This window comes from Aptenodytes patagonicus, chromosome 15, assembly GCF_965638725.1.
Source record: "Aptenodytes patagonicus chromosome 15, bAptPat1.pri.cur, whole genome shotgun sequence".
Classification (NCBI taxonomy): Eukaryota; Metazoa; Chordata; class Aves; order Sphenisciformes; family Spheniscidae; genus Aptenodytes; species Aptenodytes patagonicus.
Window position 1 is genome coordinate 2,068,254 of NC_134963.1, and position 20,393 is coordinate 2,088,646.

Sequence of the window (20,393 nt, forward strand, 5' to 3'; positions counted from 1 at the left end):
TGCAAGTAAGACAGTTGTGCCAACAGTGCACAAGGTAGTCTATGACTTCTAAATGAAAGGGTTAAGTGATTTTTAAAGGTTGAGAAACACTGGACTGGATGACCTCTTGATACCCAATCAAGCTTTATATTTTCCTTTGATACTTCGATAGTTTTCCCCCAAAGGATCCCAGATGCTTTCTCCTGTATTTTTTCTAGTCTCCTGTTTGATCTCCCTAGGATATCAGTGCGGATTCATTGATGTGTCTCTGTTAAAATTCAACAAAGGTTCTGTTTGAGAACTCTGTTTTACAGAGCAGCTCATCCTGTTGGATATTGAGAAATTACACAGCTCGGGATAAAATATATCCTAACCCACCAAAAGTCTCGTATGCTGAAGTACGAGGTTCCTCCAGGCAGTACAATGTATAAGCCCTATATAAATGTCTGTATGAAAATAAGGTACTTAAATCTCTTTTGAATCCTTGCTCTCCCAAGCCCATTGCAAAGCTCGTCTGTGACCTCTGCACCTCCCTCCCTTCCCTGCGAAACGGAGCTGAGCTCTCCTTCGGGAGACAGAGGTGAGACCCACCGAGCTAATGTTTATAAAGCTCTTTGAAGGTGAATGTTAGCGTGTACCTGCAGTAGCAGCCTGTCTTGTGTGCACTTATTAACATTCAGGGCATGCTCAAATAGCAGATCTGTGGCGGTATGTTAACTGTACTGATAAATCTTGTGTAAAAACAACACTCCACTGCACCGTTAAAGCTCCTTCCACCTGGGAACATCAAAGCCCGACACAAGAACAACTTGATCCTCGCAGCAGCTGGGGTTGCTTCGTGCCATGGTGCAGATGGGGCTGTGGGGACCCGGTGCTGGGCAGGGTGCGGGGACACCCCTGATTTTGGCAAGAGAAGGACAGTTCTTGGGGTCTCTTAGCAAGGGGCTCTCTGCACCACAATAATGATCTGGCCCCAGGTTTTTATAAATATAATATAAATACACTGCTGGGAGCTGACTGGTGCTCCCAGGAAGAGGAGGGCAACCTGCAAATCACTACAAGCAAATTTGGGCTTTAGCAACAAGAAAAAAATGTATCATAGCACATTTTTTAAGTCTGTGTCTTCCATGCTATGAAAGATAATTGGGTGCCATTATAAAATCAAATAGCAATGTGTATGAAAGCAGTTGTGCCAGCACTGGAACCGGGTGCCTGCCTTGTGCAGAGTGCTGCAGGATTGCATCCTGTGCCCTCCTTTAAGGGCTGCAATCCCTTTTAAATTTATTTACTTCCCCTAAAGCTTTGAATCCAAAGCAGCTTCAAAGCAGGAGGTACCTGTTATTAAACTTTTTTTTTCTTGTGGCTTGCAGTAAGTTATTTCTGTTTAAAAGAGGTGCAAAATTTCTGTCAAGGAAAAATCACCGGATCACAGAATAATTCAGGTTGCAAGGGACCTCTGGAGCTCACACAGTCCAACCTGCTGCTCAAAGCAGGGCTGACCTCAAAGTTAGATCAAATTGTGATTTAAATGTGATGACATTTATTTATATAGCAATAATCATATAACACTTGAGTGTGTCAGTTCATATTCAGTCTGACTCTTCTGAGTAAAGGGATAACTGGAAAAAATGGTCTGGGATTTTTGAGATTAGTATCTAGATAATAACTTAACCATCACCACCTCAGGACCTGTTTTCCCAGCCTGGCACAAGCCAGGACCTGAAGGAAGCTGTGTGGGGTGGGAGCAGCCCAGCCTGCGGTGGGTGCCAGATGTGGGCATGGCCACTGGGTGCCAAGGAGGGTCCTGGGCTCCCCCACAAGCCCAGTCCCCTGGGCACCCATGTGTCAGGTTCAGCTGTCCACACTGCCCTTCACAAAGTGAGATGTACCCTTAAACTTGCACACAGTGACCTCAGCCCAACTCTTGCAGCTCTGATGCATCCCCATCCCCGCTGCCCCCCTCTCCCATCCAGGAGGAGCTGGAGGAAGAAGAGAGATAGGAAAGCTTTAGTTCAGCAAATCCATATATCTCTTCATTTGATGATTATTTATGAACTAGATCACAAGCTTATGACAGCAGCTCTTAAGAAAGAGTTCCTGGCTGCTGAGCAGTTGGCACAGTTGTCCTCTGAGAGCATTAAATATGTATTTGACACAGGTGACTGTGGTGGTTTCTTCCATTAACCCATGGTTTCCAGCTTTTAGCCATTACTGCATGTATTATGCACAAACATGTTAATACTTTGTAATTCTACCCTAGAGACTTTGTTAGGAGTGCATTGCCCTCTCGCTGAGACGTAGCAAAGGTTCCATCTTGGTTGGATTTACATTGCCTGTGGTGTCCGTCCTCCAGCCAGCCCTCCTGCCTTGCTTATTTGAAAGCTTTTCCTTCAAACTGTATTCAGTACTTGGGGACGGAGACTTCTGGGATGGGGCAGGATCAATGCAAGTTGCTGTTCTCGGCTGCCAAGAACAGCAGCAAAACATGACCCTCCTGCTGTCCTCACTGCTCCTGCCATCTCTGGAACGTTTTTCAAGGGTTTTTTTGTTGGGCTGATGCCAGAACAGGCGTCCTCGTGGTGCAACGCCCTTTGTCCCTGTGTCTGGAAAGGATGGACCAGCCCCTGCAGCCCTGCACACTCGCACCGATCTGCTCAGTGAGGATCGAGTAGCAGCGATGCACCGGCTGAGTGTGAACATGAGGGGGCTTAATTTTGAGTGGAGAAGAGCTGTGCGGGTCCCACTGCAGCTCTTGGGCAGGTTTGGCACTGTCACTTCAAGGTGTCACTCGACAATTAAAGCAAATACAAGCGCTGTTGCAAAGAACAGATTAATTAGATTTGACAATAGCACCGGGAAACATCTTAACATTACAGTAATCTGTTTGGGGAGGGAAAATATTACTTCCATTGTTTGCTTCTTGGCTTTCTCTTTAAAACTAGACACAGATTTCCAGCTCTCGTGTAGGAGTAGACATACTTCTTGTGTCTAATAATGGTTTTAATAAGTGTGTATTTTAGGTGCTGCCACTGTGGAACCTGTCACTCAGTATGAACTGGGGAAAAGTTGCTGGGTTTCTCTAATATTGAAAAATCCTGTGCAAAATTTTCCCCCTAGCCTGGGAAGTTGGGTGGATCTGAGTCACAAGGGTGCCTGGGGAGCGCTTTCCTTCCTGCCCGCTCCCCCGGTGCTCTCCCGCTGAAGACCTTGGTACCAGTTGCTGGTCTGCACCTTCACCTCCCAGGTCTCGGGGCAGAATCGGACATGACTGAGTTTGATGCAGCAGCTTCTGTTACCACATAAAGTTTTGGAGATTTTCATTGTTCTTAATCTCCAGCGGTTATTCTTTTCTGGGACCATTTTGCACTTAGTGGCTACATAAATACGTTGCCAATTTCCAGTACTTCTAGTAAGGTGGGCACATGCACCTCCGCTGTATCTTCTCCACCTACAGCTCCCCAGGTCTGCGGTGTTACCTCTCCTTCAGCTGTAAAACCCTAAAGAGCCTCAGGGTAAAATATATTTAAAACCTAAAAATCCTCTTAATTTCCTCCTTTTATCAAGGGCCTCACCCTAATGTGCAAGCTTTTATACAATGAGCTTCATTGTATAAACCTACTAGTATGGATTACAGCTCCAGTTTCCTTTAACATTGAATATTAGCATTTATTATTTATATAGTGCAAACAATGTACTAAGTTTAGTATAGTTGTCTTAGTTACTGATGATATAAAGACCCGATTGTTATTTTTGTGGCTTCATAAATCCAGAACTTTTGATGTTCCAGTTATCCACCTTTGAAATGTGGAATCTGTGTTCTTTGGCAGTATTTGTTAAAGGTGGGACACTCAGTTGATGGACTTCTGGATGACTGTACCTGAGTCACCGTGCCTGTATGAATAGGCTCAGATGTCGCGGTTGTAGCACTTCCATGCATTTCTTGGGGATGAAGGATTAACAAATGATGGATTAGGCAAATTAATCTATGGTTTGTCAGGCGTACATTACACAAGATTCAATTTAGGTTGATGGATTTATTATTTATTATTTATTATTTGCTGTTGTGTGTCAGCAAGTGGCTCTTCCTAACATTATGATGTATGATAGCGGCCCATGGCTGAGCTGCTGCATATAAAGGTCATCGTTTCTGTAATTAACCCCATTTTTCATGGTCTTTTAATGCCGATACATTAATTTGTGTTGGTCTGGAATGTGACAAAGAAATGCATTTCCTTGGGTTAGGTTTTCTTAAGCTGAAGAGCTCCAAAACATAGGACTATGACCACAGGCTTTCGGGGTACAAGCACACATGTTCTTCAGCAGGTTACCTATAGCTGAGTTTCTCTGGCCCAGGAATATTTTCAGGGAGAGACAGGTTTAAAAAGAGATATGGCGCGTGGGACTTGAGTGATACAGCAGCATAAACGCTTCAGCGAGAGGTGGGGATCTGGACCATAGCTGCTCTTGAATTTTTTTTCTTTTGGGCCTCGTGTTGAACCACTGCAAACAGATCTTTGCAACAGAGGAATATCCAAGTCTTACAGGCTGCAGGACTGTCCCCGAGGATACCCAACAACTATTTTTCAGTGTGTTTTTTAAGGTGTTGTGATCCCATTTCCCACCCTTTGAGCTACCTGACTCCTCTCTTGCAGCCTGCTCATTCCTGCCGAGCTGGGTTTTCGGGATGTGCTTGGGGACAGGGGTTTCTCCATGGGGGCACCTCCTTGAGTCCTGCCCAAGGCTTTGGAGACTGCTGCTCCCATCTCGTAGCCAGCCTTGCACGAGCGGGCTCTTGGAGGTAAGGTCACTGGGCTGGCCCAGCTGGGAGCTACCCCCTTGCCTGGCTACTGCTGTCCCTATTCCCAAATATTGCCAGTAAGCAGGAAAATGTTCTTTTTTCCCCCCTCCTGGTGCAGGAATTGGGGCCAACCTTTCCTGTAGAGCTGAGGCTGTATCGCTGCTCATGCGCGACACCATCTCCCCATCTGCCTGCGAGGGCAGGGAAACGGCAGGGTCCTGCCTGCCTGGCTGGTCCTGTGCAGGCACCAGCAGGTTTCGCTCTGAATTGCCCTGTCTTTGTGGCTTAAATCAGAACCTTAAGGCTGGCAGAGCGCCCTGCTGAACGATACCATGGGCTAATCATTTACAGCAGAATGCAAAGGCAGAGAAGTGTGTTTTTAATCTTTACAAATGTATCTAGATAAGCCAGGAGACAGACTTATCTTTTGTATTACAAGAAAGGGGGGGAAAAATCCACACCAAGGAACATTGCTGTACCGTCCTTGGCCTTTTCTTCAGCCTTTGTCTTTCTCTCTGTATCTTGCGCTGTTGAATTAATAGGATATGAACTCTGAATACTTAAGTGATCTATTCATTTTAATTAGCTTCCTAATAGCTTCTGGACAGTGATCGAACATAATGTCGGGGACTGTACTGTTTACTTCCCAAAGCACAGGGCACTGGCGAGATGCCTGCTGGTGTCTGCATTCCTGCCCTGCCTTAGCTGCTGAGTGGCCTCCAGGACCTGAGGAGTTTTGGGCAGGTTACATGGATGGAGGGTGTGAATGTGGGGGGGTGGAAGAACACGGCTGCGTGTTTGGGTGGCTGTGAGTGCCGCCTCCTCTTGGGAGGCTCCGTTTCCCCAGTGCTGAGCACGGGTGGGATGTCTGGTCTGCCTGGGGCTGAGCAGCCCTGGTGCAAGCTCAGCTCTTACTGGTGGGATGGTCTCGATGCAGGAATTGCCCGTGAGCTGCTCTGGCTTGTGCGTGCAGAGGGCTGCTAGTGCTCCTCACCACCCTGCCACCATGCCAGCGAAGAACCACATTGTTCTGCAGCCTCTGAGCCGCCGACCGGGGAAGCGTTCCCACCAGATGGGCCCGTCTCGATTCTGACGGCATCCTCAGCAGGAAGCATACGGCAGGAGGCTGGGGACATGGAGGTGAGGAAACCAGCAACGCTCCTCGCTTTTCGCTGCGCGCGCATGAAGCTGTGAATGGGAGAGAAGTCGGGGAGCTCTTGAGCAGCCAAGACTGGGGGCAGAGAAATTCGCACTGTTCCAGTTTACCGAAGCTGTGAAAGATGTGATAGATGAATCACTTTTGCGGCAACCTTCTCCGCCACCAGATTCCCTGAGATGTTAAGCTTCGCTGTACGCAGCATGTACTTGAGGAAAAGATAGAAGGGACGTTCTCTGAATCAGGGGAGAGTCTGACGCACAGAGACATTTTCAGGGGAATAATTTACATATGCATTCCCTTTCTAAAAATATCAGTCACAGTATTGCCTCTATTTTTGCGTGCAACTCTCTCTAGGCTGGTAGGTGGATAGAATGGGGAATCTGCACTTACACGGATCCAAATACCAAAGGTCCATCGAGGCCGCAGCATGGGATGCTCATGCTTTGCTCAGGAGGCAGAGGTTGGAGGTGGCTAAGCTCCAGGTCGGGGGGAAAAAGGATATATTCATCCTGACAATGCCCCAGATGTCATCCACGCATGGTCTCATGAGTGTGGCCTGATGGACAAGGGTGGATGTTGGTCTTTGCCTGTTCCCTTCTGGAGAAGGCAGTGCGGCCGAGCGGGGGGCAGCCAGCCCCTCTGGGAAGAGCAGAGAAATATGTGGGAATGTTTCATTTCCTTGGGTGATGGCTAAGAGAGCTGGTGAGAAACAGTGTGTAACACACTACGGTGATTTCCCTGAAGGCTGGTGGGTAGACATGGTCAGCTGAAGGGCCTTTCCCACCACAGCTGCCCATGCATCACTCCGTCCCCACGTCTGCTCGTGCTGGAGCCCTGTGGCCCCAGCCCCACGCCAAGGGAGAGGAAGGATGTCAAGGATTTGCTCTGGCTCTGCCTCTTGGCATTGAGAGGGGAACTGAGTTTTCAGATGCTTTTGGCATTGTCCTGCTCAGCTCTTGCAAGGTCAAAGGTGAATTCCCTTTGACAGCAGCGGGAACGCATCTGGGTCTGCACTGAGCTCAGCCCATAGTTTATAAGTGCTGGAGTTTCATCTCGGTGGGGGAAGGACAATGTGGGGTCAGAGCATACCCTGTCATTTCTTCATTTGAAGACGTCCTTTCTTGTGCCCTTTCTGTGTGTCTGGGGACCCCAACCAAAGTGTGGTCCTGGAGTCTAAAGGGACAGGACTGTCCTTAGCATCCGTCCTGGGGACGAGGTGGGACTGCAGGATAAGATCACCCTCCTCCCGAGATGCATAAGGCAGAACCTGTGTATTGACTTCATAATAAATTAAGTAGCTCAATAGAAACACACATTTATCTTGCATTTCTGTCATGTAACATCCTACAGAAACAAAGCAGGAGGAGTGCTTTGATGTCACTCCAACAGTCCTCTCCGTCCCCAGGTCTCCCATCTGGGATTTACCTTAACCTTTGCCTTGGGCCTGTTAGGGACTGGTGAGAAAAGAAAGGAAAAGAAAAAGAGGAGGGGAAAGAAAGGTAGGAACTGGCCATTAATAAATGTAAGCTGGAAATAAAACAGGTATTGCAACCATCGGAGGGGTGAGGTTATGAAAAGCTGTGCAGCAACAGTGTGTCTGAGTGTATCTGTGGAGCCTGTGCGGTTTTATGATGGAGGCTGATAAATTTATGGAGGGGATTATACGGCCCAGACTTCGTGTTAGCAGGGACCAGCCTCTGCAGACCCACTGCTGGGAATTTTGCAGAGCAAGAGCTACACTGATATACAGTCTTTGCGGTGAAGATGTGGCCAAGCATGGTTTTTGCTCAGGGTTACAATGACTGGGCTGAACTAGGGCAGATGCTCTCCAGCGGTACCATGGCAGCCTCCTCAAAATGGGCACACAGGGCTCTGACTAATGGGGAGAGGGGAAAACATGCAGGGCCGCAGCTGAAACACCGGGGAAAATTTGTAAAGTTTTTTTTCTCTTTTCTCTGTTGGTTTTGTTAGTACACTCAGGAAGTCCCATTAACGCCCACTCACTCCAGTAACACACATCATTTTGCACCTTATTGTGTCTTCTATGAAAAGCTGGTGCTGAGGAAGCAGCCTTGCGCTTCTTTGAAATCGTCTGTCAGAAAAAAACACCACCCTGAACAACAAACAAGCGCACAATCCCGGAGCACGCTGGAGATTGATTTGTAGCACTTTTCTCCCCCACCTTATCTGTTCAGAAATGTTTTGGCAAGCTGTGAAAAATCAGAGCCCTTCACTGTCAAATGCAATCTATTTCCGAGGGAGCTGTGTTAAGGGCTCCGGGTGGGTGTTTGGGCTCTGCCAAGGAGCTGAACAATTCCCATTGAAAGGATGCTCGTCCAGAAGAGCAAACGCAGCCGGGAAGTATTTTGCAGCCCGTGAACGAGGACAGGAGAAGAGCAGTGAGTGAGAGCGGACCATGCGGGCTGCAGAGAGAGCTAGGGGAAAGAGATGCCACACCAAATGTAATACAAATGGGAGACAACCTGCCTACTCATTCATATCTAGTATTTTTCTAAGTGTTGCTGTTTTTCTGCATCCCGTTAAGCTTTTTGATTTGTTTCCATCTGTTCGGTATAGATCACTTCTGCAGTTTACTTAAAACACAAATACCCTTTATGAATCTCTACAGATGGTTTTCAAAGACTTATAGAAAGACAAAGATAAGATCAAGAAAATCTTGAGTGTTTGCCTCGGGGGAAAAAAATGGGACAGTCGCTTTGCCTTGCAGCTGCAAGCCACGTCAAATCAGACACTTTGATATGTTTCATTTTCTGTCTGAAGTCTACATCTGAAAGGCAGCCTGGCTTATTTCAGTCAATGTGCAATTTTTGTTAGTTGGGGCTCTTTCTCAGCTTCTAAAAAAGATGCTCATTTGCATCCTAGAACAAAGACAGCACTTTTCCCCCCCTACATTCAGTGTGTCTTCGCCAAAAACTAATCATGCTGCAAAGTGTGTGTGGGTATGCTTTTTCAAGCAGTTCTCTCCTGCCGTGTTGGCCTGAGCTGCAGCAGGGACAGGTGCTCATCCTCTCCGCGGTGGCCTCGGTTGAGGTCTGGTTGGGTTTGTGCTGATGCCAGAGTCTCGGTAGCTCAAGCAGGACCCCCAGATCAGAGTTTGGTTTTGCAGAGCCGGTTGGCAGGCAGTGGTGCAGCCGTTGGCATCCCCCTGCAGCCACGGGCTGAGCGAGTGGGGCCGGTGTGCGTCCCCGTGCCAGGGCCCTGCTGCCCGACCCTGTGGGATGGGATTTAAAACCCTAAGAGCAGTGAGCAATGCGAAGTGTAGAAGAAGACGGGAGAACACAACCGCTGGAGGACCATGCTTTGCTGGGCCAGTTTCATCTGCTCTTTGCATTAGCTTCTCCCTCAGGCTAAGACTGTGGCTGGTATAAACTACATTAACTCTGCTGGGAGATGCTAAACCCTGTCTCTGTGTAATGCACTGCTTGTGTATTTAAAAAACCCCAATCATTTCCCAGAGAAACCACATGAAGTAGGGCAACTGCTAAATTTCTGCTGCTCTTCATCTGTTTTAGACTCCTTGCTTGGGAGTGAGGGGGGACTCATGCTTCTTGTCTTTTCTTTTTAGCGCTGTTGGGCCCCGTCCCAAAGCCATTTGAAATCAAAAGGACTCTCCCCCTGGGCTTTAATGGACACTGACGTAGGCTCTTGAAGATTCACCTTAGGCAGAATCAAAATCTATGCAGAAATTTGTGTATTTGCATTGCAGATAGGGAACTGGCAAAAAAGAGCACAGGTCCACCTTAAATGTGTACAGCCTCACTAAGAGCTGACTGAAAAAAAGCAAACCACCAACTCGCAGGAGTCATGCACGTTAGCACTGGACTTTATGTGCAAAGACAAGGTGTGTATTGTTTGCCCAATTAAAAAGATAAAACCTGTAGACCACAGTCAGCGAAATGAGCTGTGAAATGAGTGATGACTAGCTGAACAGGCAGGTGCACGCACAAAAGCATATGCAAACTGTTCTACTTATCTAAAGACAGGTTTATTGCCTGGTCATCAATTTACGCTGAGGTTGCTTTGGAAATTCGTGGCCTGCCTTTGTGCTGTGCTCTCAGATAAGCTGTAAAAGGAGCAGCATCCCTCGTGCTTTTCTTGCCTTTTGGAGCGGGAATGGTTATCAAGGATGGAAAGGAGGTAAGAGATAAGTGGAAAGGCACAGGGGCTTGTCCAGGGGGAGCTGGCCGGGGGCACCATCGTGGCACCGGTCACAGTGCCCAGCCTAGGTCTGGTTCAGTGGTGTTTGTGCTGCTGAGCGGGTTCCTCCCCAGAGCGTGTCCTCCGCCAGGAGAACTGTACCCAGCCCCAAAATGTGGGGACGTGAAACAAATGCATTGCATGAGCCTCGCGCCCAGACATAAGGAACTAAATTAGGGAGGCGTGGGTGAGCGGTTCAGCACATTTGTCTGGACCCCAGCAGAGAGATTTTAGAGTGAAGTGTGTAAAAAAAAAAATTATAGATTCCTATCCTACACAGATCCAACCTGCTTTCTGTAAAAATGGGTGCTTGAGACAAATAACTAGATAGATGAAGTTTGCAAACATGGTACTGAACTGGGATTTAGGGCATCTGTGGTCACCTCGAGCTTTGTCAGTGTTTCTTTGTGGGGCACTGCTCACCCCCTGTTTTTTGTTTGGGGCTGTGAGCCCCCAGGAGAGCGGGCATCTCCCATGCATGCTGTGCGAGCAAGAGGTGGCATGAGCTAAAATACTAATTTTAAACTCTGGTATGATGGAAATACCAGCAAGTTCTATAAATAAGGGCGCATACGTAATGTCGCTTGGTGTGATGATGATAAAAATCTTTTCGCAGGGAAGTCAGAATTTAAGAACATCACTCGCGATCTTGCACACTGAATTTGCAAATGAAGCAGGCTTCCTCTTTCCAGCTTTCTTTATAAGTCAAAGAGTCTATCCTTCCTGCAAGAGTTTTACAACCATATAAATCAAGCCTTTTCTGATGCACATGTGTGGCTTAGGGATTTAGGATTTGCCTCAAACAGATAATTTCATAGTTTGCATTGGAAGTCTGTGTTTCTAGAGATTAATGCATCTTATAGGCTTGGCTGTGAGACTTTAACAGAAGACAAGTTTGGGTTCATTACTGAACATTTACACCTGAAAATGATAACCATATTAGATTATTTTGCATCCAGGTAGTGAGTCTGTGAACCAAATAATTGTTGGAAAATTTCAAACTGCTTGAATTGAGCATGTAATCCACGATGAATAACCTCATCTGATGAAACTTCTCAAGAAATAACTATGGCTTGATCATTAGCCGCTGAATTTGCTGCTTCTGATCTTGAGTAATAGAGACACACGCTTTTTAACCACGAGGTTCAGGAAATCCGAAGTTCATAAAGCAAACACATCTGGTGGCTGTGCTTGTGATGGATTTCACACTCCAGCCCGGCTCTCTGACATTTGTCTCCAAAGAACATTCATTTCAAAAGCAAGGGTGAGAGCATGGCTGCGACAAATTGGTCATCAAATTAGACTGATTACAGATTTTTTTCTTTTTTGTAACACCCATTCTGTGAAATTTCCTTTTCTCAGTCTTCAGAGAGTCTCATACTAAAGCTTCAGATCTAAGTCCTGCCAAACCTCCGATTTTTTTTCAGGTTCTGGCCGATCTCAGTTTAAAGGGACCATGGTTACCTCCTAAAGAGACCCTCACCTAACGCGAGGCAGCAGAGAGCTGCTGCAAGCAACTGCACTTCTGAAACAGGGAAAAGAAAAAGGCTGTAAAGGAAGAGGGATAATCAGCTGAGTTGAAATTTCAGGGTTTGTGTCCTTTGGCTTGCTGAACAAAGTTTTATCGTAGGACAAAGAGAGAGAAAGGACTTCTGGGCACTGCCTGTAATGCCTTTTAACTGGTGGGGATCAAACAGGAGGTTTTTTTAAGTAGATGAGTGTGTGCATGTGTGCCCATGTGCATAAAGTAGGGGAGGACTCTAGAGACTGATGTCATAGAAAAGAGGGGAAATACAAGATATTAATTATCAAGTTAATACAAACAGTTGCTGTATGATTGAAAAGAGAAAGCATTGCCATTGCCCTGTAAAGGACCTTGTCACATTCACCTACCTGCCCCTTCTAGCACTCAGCCGGAGTTGCCACGTGTTCGTCCCTGCGAGCGGGGGGACAGACCCCCAAGTCCCCAGAAGGTCCCTGCCTGGGCACACGCATGCAGAACTCAGTAAGGCCTTAGTTAACCGAAATCTATGGAAATATGTCACATGTTGTACCAAGTCTGCACCAGGTCTGTCGCAATGTCTTTGTGTCACTCCAGACAGAATGATGATTTTATGAAGTTCACTTTATAAAGGATTGACCCCGTTATCCCAGGGTAACGGCCGCCCCTGCGCTAAAGCACTTGGGCAGTGAGGACTCGCTCCTTGTTTCCAACATCTCTGATGCTGCATATAATCGTTTTCTGAGAACAGAGGAAAGGATGGAGAAGAGAGAAGACAAGACAAGAAGGACTGAGTGTGGTATGGCCCTGCGGAGACATCAAATCCTGGAAGTGTTCAATCTGGGAACTGTCACTGATGTAACACGCACCCATAGGTACATTAATAGCATTGACCTTTAATAGCACTTTCAGTGCTTGTATTTGCTAATTATTATATATATATTTTTTATTTTATCCATAGTCAAAAGAGTCTCTGCTTCTGATAGATCAAAACTGCCTTTAAATTAAGAAAATCGAAGCCCCTGACTTTATTCTTAACTTTGCATGTACTTGCCTGTAGCCATATACTGTACTATATTCTTTGAAAAAGTTACGTGCCATTGCTATTGCTTGTTCCTAGCCACTGCAGGTTTTTGATGAAGCTCAGTTACAACCACAGCTGCAAAATATTGTATGGTGTTCATAACGTTCTCATAATGAATTCAGTTAAACCGTGTGTTAAAATGCACGGTGTGCAGCACCGTATCTCCCACTGGTCGCAGTGTTTCCAGCAGCTGTGTGCAGTTAACTCCATGCCCTTCGCCTTGGAGAGTTGCTTCACCTTCTCTTTGGTTGTCTCCATCTGGTGCTCACTGTCGGTTTGCCGCAGTTAAGGTGTTGCAGACTGAGAGGTAAAAGATGCTACCTGGCACCAGTGCAGCTCTAGGGGAGGCTGAGCAGAGCATGGATCCAGGCCTGTTTGGAGGATGGAGATGACCTTGTGTGATGGAGAGGATGTTTATGTTCTCAGAAAAGACAAATGAAGGGCGGGACAGGAAGGATTTGAGGGCAGACAGAAGATTTGGTTGCAGTAAGAGCTAACTGATGGCAAGACATTCACAAGGGGAGACAATTTGTGAGCTGAGATTTTTATTTTTGCCTTTCTATTCCTGACCTTTGCTATAGGGAATTGAACGGTGCAGTCATCAGTTCATCCCTCCACATGCAAGAACGCGGTTTTCAAAATCTATCCTTAGCTTTTAGGACCTCTGGGGCGTCCTCACAGCAGCGTTTGAAACAAATCCCTCATGCGTACAGTAATCAGGTTTTTCCACTCACCTTTTAGAAAACGCCTGTCAGTTCCCCACTGAGCCGGGATGCTCCACCAAGGGGCTGTGCCCCAGGAGGGAGTGTGAGCACAATGATAACACAACTGTGCTGTGATCACCCTCTCCTCCTTTATGATATACGAAGGCACTTGTTCACCTGGCAAAGAGGGACTACCAGGCTGCAGGGAAAAAAAAAAAGAAATAAAACTGAGTCCCACTGCTGTAGAGAAATCAGAACAGAGATTTTGCTTTGATGAATAAGAAACTTGCCAACTAAAAAATGGTCCTTGGGATATACGTTCACTGTGTCTGCAAAAGGGGGAATGTGTGGCATGTGTATTCATTTCTAAGAAAGTAATAAAGTACCTTGAAAGAAATGTTTTAAAATGTTCCAACAATCCACTAGCTGTTTGCAATTTTGCTCAACTACTAGAAGTAAAATGACGGTTACATAGTACACTGCTGTAAGGAATTAGCTCCTTCAAATGTCCGTCTGAGTCTTGACGTTGGCTTATTCAACAGCCATCTTCAGCCGAGAAATATTTAACCTGAAAGATCATTTCCCTGTCTGTTACTAAAATCCTGAATAACCTTTCACAGCGTAAGTTGTCTCCTCTCCCACGGATGAGCTCAGGCACTATTCCCTGTGCTCAGATTTTCCTGGAATTTTGGCTCTAACCTAAGTTCCTGGGTGAATTGTTGCAGGTTGCTTGATATCTGTCTTGGAAATGTTTTGGTGAGATGCAGTTGGATGAAAGGTTGCTATTTTCAAATAATTAATTTCAGATGACCCACTGGAAGAGCTCAGACTCCCCGTTTTGTTATTTTGCCTCCAGCAGTTTGTTTTATTGCAAGCCCTTGAAAAAATTCTCATCCCTAGGAAACACCTCCGTTGGGTTAGACAGTGACCGCGCCTCATCCCAGCTGTATAAAACAAGGCTTGTTCGCACAGGTGGAGCACGGCCGACCTGGCCCCGGGCACCCCCCGCCCCACTCCGGCAGGCCCTGGCACGCGCGGCGGTGCCTGTCCTACGTGGGGAGCCCGTCAGAGCTGTGTGCCGCAGGTGAAGGCAGTGGGGTTTAACTCGGGGTGAGCTCCTTCATCGCACCCAGACAGGTACTGCAGGAACTGGGCAGGGCTTTGGGCAGGGCCCTAGGGCTGGGCTGACCCCGCTCCGGTAGTTTTTCCAGTCGATGATGTAATGACACCCCGGTTGCGTAAGACATTGGTCTCTGGCACTCTGTTATGAAACAAGAGCAGAGGGTTTTTTCCAAAAGTTTTTAAGGTGGCTGGACTTGCCAAACCATCCTTGTTACAAACTGAAGTCTTTTGGGAAAGACCGCGCTGTGGGCAGCGATGCTGCTGGTGGAGACCCTTCTTTTTGCTGGGTTGCTTCACCAGCCCGCCGACCCGAGGAGTTTTGTCTGGTGTGATGGTGTTTTAGCAGTGTTCATCCTGTTAAAAACCTTGGCTGGCTTGAGGAGCACCGCTGTGAGCTCGGGCTGCTGCTCGTAAGAGGATATCAAAGCACTTGGTCTTTGAGGATCACAGGGACATTTGTCACTGTGGGTGTGAGGGCTTAGGAAGGCTTGGCAGACAATGGTGAGGGTGGGGTTGAGCAGTTATCCACAGGGTCAGCTGTGCCCCCAGACACACAGCTGGTTGTCTCAGCCAGCAGTGATGCAAGGAAGAGTGTGTATGGAATGGTATGGGAGGAGAAGAGCCAGGTCTGGTGTTTGGCATGGCCATTGCTGAAGAGCAATTCCCAGGACAGTTGCTTGGGGCAGGCACACATGGGTGCACCAGCAGCAGTGGAGAACTGAAGCTGGACGAGAAGCGAGGCAGCGGCATGTCCCCCCCGGCACAATGCACGTACAAGGCCCTGTGGAGGACCTTCCTACCTGCCATGCAGCTGGAAAGCGTGGTGCTTGCAGATCGTTTGCTTGCTGAGAAGCAAGCGGGGTGTAGGAACATTCACATGACCCAGATTTTGATAAAAGTGTTTTGATAGAAACACACAGGCAAACTGAAAAAAAAGTCTGTGACGAATGTTATGTTTGCTTGGGACCTTTTAACTGCTGCAATGGAAACTGCAGCTAACCAGCGCTCCATCAAAACCTGGGTGGTGCCATGGGTGAAGGCTGGTGTGGCTCTGGGTTTCATACTGGTCCTGCCGCTGGCCCCGGGGGGGACCCTGGGCAAACTGCTCTTGGTTTTTGATGCGTCTGGTCTCTGCCACAACCCTGGTTCTGCACACGCACTTCAGGGTTTCTATCCTAAATCTTTTCATGTGAATAAGCAAGATGAAAATAGTTGAACATGAGCGTTTCTCAATTCAACAAATGCATTACTTTCCCCTGGTCTGAATCATAGAGGAAAAAAATTGTCAGAGCTTCAGCTACGAAGGATGTAAAGATGGTATTATACCTCGTAAAACAAGTGGTGCAAGCTGGAGCCATGCATAATGCTGAGTGGGCAACTCTGCAGCTAAAGTGCAATAGATTATCTCGAGCTCAAGCATTGAGGACCATCAGTCATGTGGTTTCCAAGAAACTGAAGATTTAGACTGAGAAATGATTTGCAGATAAAAACTCTGTGACTACATCAGGAAAAAAAGCACATTTAAACTGAGATCCGTTAACGGCCTGGGCAACACACTTCTAAAATACACTTTGTTTTTCTTTTCCTAGGTAAACAAATCTGTGTGGTTTATCTAAATTCCTGTTCTGCCTCCAAAGTTAAATTCTTTGAAGGATAATGAATGAGAAACAAGTTAAAACCAGGTTGTAAGTGGCTGTCTTACAGGATTCCCAGGGGTCTAGGGCCATTTAGCTAGCTACCATCTCTGCTTTCTCCTCACTGAGGCAGGCTGTTCAGTACAGCAGAGTAGAAGAAAGGCTTTCTACCTAACAATTAATTTGTGTGACAAGATGTGGCACAAAGAAACAAGTAGCAGAAGAAAGGAGTTTCCTTTGTTGCTTGTTTATTCTTGAAACACGCTCTGTGCACCTGACACATTTGCTGGCTTCATTCTGGATCTAATGCAAGAAATTGGCACAGTCTTACTACTGTGGTTAATTTTAAATGCAACAAGATCACGCTACGGTACTTGACACATCTCTAAGAGCAACATCATGACACTGTTGACACTGAATGTTCACTAATGGCATCCGCTGCCAAACTCAAATGTAAAATGAGCGGGATAACAACAGCAGCATTTAAAAAAACTTCATTCAAGGGAGCATTTAAAATTTTATCAGGTCTAACTGGCATGGTAGATTTGCAAATGTGGAGAATATCCAGTTTCCATTGCTTACTCACAAGCTTCAATGTGCAAGCCAAGCACAGCTCCATCCCCTGAGGCAGGGAAACCCAGAGGTACAGCATCCGAGCGCACATGCAAACATGGAAACATCTGTCCTCATGGTGTTGTGGTGCCTCGCTAGACTAATTCAAGGACCTAGTTCCTGGTTTTTTTTTTTTCTTCTAAGCTAAAGCTTACTTATTGGGTCACTAATGGTCTTGAAACAGTTGTATAGATACTTAGAATGTATCGCTTTAGCTTTTCAGTCGATAAAATAAAATATAATAACAAAAAATGAAAATCAAAGTTCTGTAAATAAATATGGCTGAGTTAATCATTAGCTAATGATCTGTTTGTGAGGGTGTAAGCAGAAAAGAATTACTCCTTTCTGTGCTATTGCTGTGAACAGTTCTAGGTGTGGATGCAGTTATATCGATTTAAATCTTCTCCACAAATACAGTTATAGTGTAACCATTTTATACAAATATAACTTCATTCACACTTTTGCTAACACAAGCCACTTTTCTAAAAAGCACTCCTATTTAAATATTTATACAAAACATTGGTAGGTTTTAGAACACATACTTAGTTCTGACTCTGTAAGTCACTCATTTAAAGGAGCAGGACTAGGTATGAGCAGGGCTCCTATTTTTGGAGATGGTGACAAAAAAATCATAGGGAAAAATTATTTTTTTGTGTTTGTTCCAATGTTTCAAATCCTGCTCCCTCCCAGTATGGAACCGTTGTAGAACCAATCAACATGTTTTGAGTCCCGATGGGTTTCAAATATCTGTATATCAATGGCATTTGAAATTTAAACATTCTGAATGTTGAAATTTTTATTCAGGGGAAGGTTATGTTTTTAACTTTTTTTTTTAAGTGGTTCTACTCACAGAAATAGGCTTTGCAGGATTTAAGTACTCATTTGTGGCAAAAGGATAACAAAGGAGAAAGAAAATCTTGTATTCTCTTTGTGCAACCTGCAGTGGAAATCCTGAGTGGGGCTTTGCTGTACAACCTCAATTCAGTGATGATGATAATAAGTTCCTCCAGTTGTTAAGTATGGCTAATAAAGTGAAAAACACCTTTTGAAAAATGATTAGGTAGATAATAAAGTATGTCAACTTGAAAATATGCATTCTTCATGTGATGACTGGAAATAGTTTATCACTTTATGAGTGACACATCCATTTATAAATATTTATTCTCTCCAGTGGTACTGATAAATCTTTTGAGCCTATAAGCCCATTGATACATACACGGTAATATCATTTGTCTTTCCAATGCATTTTTTTTATTATTGACTAATTGCCTGCCAGATTGTAAATATGATAGGGGTGGCATTGTGCTTTGATTAACTGTATGTTAAAGTACCCAGAGGAATTTAGATCTAGCTCTGAGCAAAGACATCCAAGGCAATAAATTGTATATTTTGAAATCAGCTATGCAGCATGGAGCTGCAGCGCCAGTTAAACAAGCTGAGCAGAGGCATTTTCCAGAGCAGTTTATTTTGATTAATGGGTTCCCAAAAGCCTCTTGCTGCTGTTTACAATGGATTTGCTGTAATATTTACAATAAACTGGGGTTAGTCAAGAGAGTTTTAATGTACTTCAGCAGGTTACTTGCACTTCACAAACCCGGGGCAAGAAGTATGCTGCAAAGTCAAACCGGTAAATGTTTTGTCCTTCTCTTTTTGGCACACATGTGGGTTTTTTTCTTCTCTCTCCCCCTTCGACTCCCCTCTCAGACATTTTCTTAACCAAATGTTTAGAACCGGCTTAACACAACTTGAACCATCAATGTGATGACTGGAGATAATTTATCACATTAGAGTTGACACACCATTTATAAATATTTATTCTGCGCGGTGGCACTGATAAATGGGCTGAGGAATAGGGCCACTGGTGGAGGCTTGCAGCAATGCTCCCCTTCGCTGAACTCACCGAGCGAGCGGGTCTGGCACCGGCACGCTCCTGGGCAGGCTGGGAACACAATTAGGGTGGCAGTATCTCTTGATTAACTCCATCAAAGTACTTTGAATTAGGACACGCAAGACCTTGTTAACCAGCTGTTCTCAAACATCCTGGGGAATGAAATTCAACATTTTCCATGTCACAAAAGCTGTAGCAGCGGGAGGTTTTCGAGCTGGGAGGCTCCTGACATCCGCCACAAACACATGAGCTTGCTCATGTCTTAGTTTTTGTATCTCAAAACCAGAAAGGCCAAATGTTATTGTCCGGCCCAAATAAAAATTCTTCTGTGGAAGCTGTTTGCCTGAAATACGGCACAAGATGGGCGATGTGTTAATTGACGGCTGCGTTTTGCCCTGCCTCTGCCTGCAAGACACCTGCCAGCAGCGCAGGCACTACCAGCCCTTCAGCTCACTCCCTCTTTTCTAAAAATTGAACTAGTTTGTCAGGCGATATTTATGCACCATGTAATTTGACAGAAATTCTATTGTAATTAGCACCCACTAATCACTGTCAGTAACGTTAGTTAGCTAATTGTACCTTGGGCATTGAAAAACAAAGCAAACCCAAACCCAATACATAATTTTGTTGAAAGAGATGAAATAGTAAAATGTGTGTGTTCTCCGGAGGGATATGGCCAGGGAGATGGCAACGTGTGCTGGCATCTCCTTTTGAGTCCTGCAGAAACATCTCCCTTGGGGACCTTCTCCGGAGGTCTTGTAACCCGAACTTGCGGGGTAGTTTGTGGATGGTGCTTTGTAAGCAGGCGGGAGGAGGGTGAACTTTGCAGGACTGGTGCAAGAAGCCCCCAGGATTAGAGAGCTCCAGAGGCAAAAATGAAAGCAGAAGCCAGGGATAGATATTGTCCTGACGGATGGGCCAAGTCAAGGACGGGTTTGGCGTTTCCAACTAGGAGAAATGATCTTGTTCAGATTTCTTTTTTTTTTTTTTTTGTCTAAACACTTATTTCCTTACACTTAAAGAAAAAGGCGGTGCCATCATCCAGAGCTGTTGCAGCAGCCTTTCCTCCATGGGTACAGGATAATCTAGCTCTCTTTGATTTCCATTATGCTTTCCAGTGGACCTGAGATGTGATTAATTAATTGATTTTTGCTGCCAGTACCCTAATTAACACTAAATAAAAATTCATGCCAGGGTTAATAGCTTTAAAGGTTGGAGGCAGGAGCTTCTGCTGCTCAGGTCCGTTGCCCGTTCAGCAGTGCATTTGGGTTATATTCCCTGTCATGCTTCTAATTCCTAATCAATTGAAAGTTAATTTCATTCTTAACCAAAAGGGAGCCAGAAATGGGTTACTGTTATGCAACTGGTTTTCTTCTATGGCCTTTACAGGGCTGTGTTTGCAGCACAGTTATAACACCACTGGGCAAACTGGGATAGCATGGCAGGGACACGATCCTGGTGTAACACAATCCCCCAAACCAGTGAGATTTATACTGTGGATAAGCCTAAACCTTGTGCTTCCGATACTTACAGTAAACGCTGTGCTCTTTGCTCTTTATTGTACCGGACAATTACCATGTGGATCCATTACTTAGTATTTGTGTGATGCTTTGAGGATATGAAGTGCTAGGTAATATTATGTGTGGCCTAGTGGAAGTTTACTAACAAAAGGTCGGGTCATTTTTATCCCTCGT